Here is a 2,643-nt window from a genome sequence, read left to right as displayed (position 1 = left end):
ACCATCTGCTGTTCCCTGACAAAGATGTCTTAAATAACACCCTCAAAGCAAAAGAAATAATCCCAAAAATAGACAAGTGGGATTATATCAAGTTTAAAAAGCTTCTGCACAGCAAAAGAAGCAATAATAAGAATGAGTTGGCAACCTTCAGAATGGGAGAATATATTTGCAAACTATACATCTGATAAGGGTATGATAAACAGAATATACAGGAAACTCATGCATTTTTTTCTCCATCAAAAAATGATCAATGCAGTTAAAAGATTGCTATATGGGGGTTAGGACCACTTCTCCAGGAGGGGGCAGCAAGAGAGAATTAGTCATGTCATCCCTCATCAGAAAAGTGATCAGCACCACAAAAGCCCCAGGGGCCATTGGTCCCTACAGTCAAGCAGTGTTAGTGGACAGGATCATTTACATTTCAGAACATCTAGGCATAACCCTTTCCTGTAGACAGTTGTGCCAGAAGGAGTGGCAGAAGAAGATAAGCAAGCTCTTATAAACATGGATGAGATCCTGAAAGCAGCTGGCTGTAACTATGGAGGAGTCTGACCCGGTAGGGCCCCAGGATCTGTTTTGAGCTTTTGACCTTATGAGCAAAGCTTAGGTCGAATCAGCACATTGGCAAGGCTGCTGCTGTATGCCCCCTGACCTATGAGCAAAGCTTGGGTTGACTCAGCATGCTGGCAAGGCCACTTGTTGTATGCTCCAGAGACTGCGGTAGCCTTGTTGGGAAGCGACCCCCCTCTGACTTCCTGATATATTACTATAAAAGAATTAAATATGTGATAAGATTTCCCAAAAACCCCCCGACCACTCCCCTTTGCCCTGATTACCTACTGTTAATTACTATACGTCATTCCTGCAGTCACAATAGAGGATGTGCCAAAGTTCTATCTAGGCAGAAATCTCCTTGACCTTTGGAAGGCCCTTTAAGATACATTTAACAAAAGCTTAAAAATAATATTTTCTTTACATAAAATAAGGTTAGGCTGAAACTGGCCCAGACACTCCCACCCTCACCAAGTGAAATAGATAAATATATTAAGATTCCTTAAATTAAGTTTTAGATCCCTATAAAACTATATAAGTATCATTCTTTATGGAGATCCATAAGAACTAATATCTATACTTGAGATTTTCTTTTCTCAGCATCATGCTCAGTAATCACAAGATGGCTGCTGCCGCATCAGCTGATAATTATCTCTGCTTGCTAGAGCTGGTTTCCTGAAACCGCATTCCATAAAGACCCACCTACATCAAATGAACAATTGCAAAGCCACAATAGATCCACCCTTAATCCAACCCTGAATGGAACCTATGATCCTTATTAAACTGATAATTAAAACACGTAGCCCCTCACCCATTTACTTGCATGTATCATCTTTTCAATAAAAAGGCATGATAATTTCTGGCAGTTGTCACTCTACAGAGAGCGATCTCTGAGGAGTGTCTGACTCAGGATGTGCATAAAAAGGCACTGAAGCCTTAGTCTTCCTTTCCTCGCTGCCTCCAACAAATCAACCCACCCCCGCTGAGGCTGGACCCCAGCATAACTACAGTAATGTGATGAAAACAACTATTTTTCTGGCTGATGTAAATGACTTTGGTCCTGTCAACAAAATCTACAAACAGTATTTCAAGAGTAGCTTCCCTGCTATTGCTGCTTAACAGGTTGCTGCTTTGCCCAAAGGAGGCCGAGTTGAGATTGAAGCAATAGCTGTCCAAGGACCACTCACAACCCCATGACTGTAAGTGTCCAGTGATGTTTAGTCTGGAACTTTCATTATGTTTTTAAACTAAAATCTTAGTTTTTATAATTGATGGAAGTATAAGTTTGAGTAAAAAATCTGGTTATTACAGAATGCATTTAATGAGAGTTGAATGTTATTGAAGATTTGTTACTAATGTTCCAAATTACACTTAATGTACACCTATATTACTAACTGTAGGAGAAGAGACACTCATTACATATTTACTCAAATAAAAAAAGCAAAGGAAAATAACATACAGGAAAAAGGAGTTTATTGTTCCTGAGGAATATTCAAGAACACATCCAATTCAGTTAAATTGTGTTTACTTACTGATGTGAAATAATTAATTCTTATGTTAGATATGTGATTCTGCTTGTACCTGAGTAAAACAAAGTATTTAAATTTAAATGGCAAAAATATAGGAGAAGAATATGGACAAAAATTTTGAATAAATACTATTTTAAATGGAAATTTTATATATATATATATATATACAAATTCAAAAAGAGATTGCATTTTGAGCTGAATGAACAACTCTCTAAGGAAGATATAAATACAGCCAAAAAGCACATGAAGAAGTGCTCAACATCACGTATCATAAGGGAAATGCAAATAAAACTGCAATGAGATACCACCTAACCCCAGTTAGGATGTCTAAGATTAAAAACATAAAGAATGATAAATGCTGACAAGACTGGAGAAAACAGAATTGTCCTAAACTGTTGGTGGGATGTAAATTAGTTTCTAAGTAGAACAATTTGAAGATGGTTCAAAAACCAGCACATAAAACTATTATGTGATCTAGCAATTTTACTCCTGGATGTCTACCCAAAGGATAGAAAAATCCTCATTCAGAAAAACACTAGCACATCTATGTTTATTATCCAAT

At 37.3% G+C, this 2,643-nt stretch overlaps 1 pseudogene; it reads left to right on the top strand.

Annotated features, from left to right (window-relative positions):
- The first annotated feature begins 307 nt into the window (after nucleotides 1-307).
- LOC102470273 (2-iminobutanoate/2-iminopropanoate deaminase-like) lies at nucleotides 308-1,752 on the top strand (annotated as a pseudogene).
- The last annotated feature ends 891 nt before the right edge of the window (nucleotides 1,753-2,643 follow it).

Source organism: Tupaia chinensis, unplaced genomic scaffold (genome assembly GCF_000334495.1).
Source record: "Tupaia chinensis unplaced genomic scaffold, TupChi_1.0 Scaffold143663_1, whole genome shotgun sequence".
Taxonomy (NCBI): Eukaryota; Metazoa; Chordata; class Mammalia; order Scandentia; family Tupaiidae; genus Tupaia; species Tupaia belangeri.
Note: the sequence above shows the minus strand (reverse complement) of the source record. Positions and strands in the feature narration are given on the sequence as shown.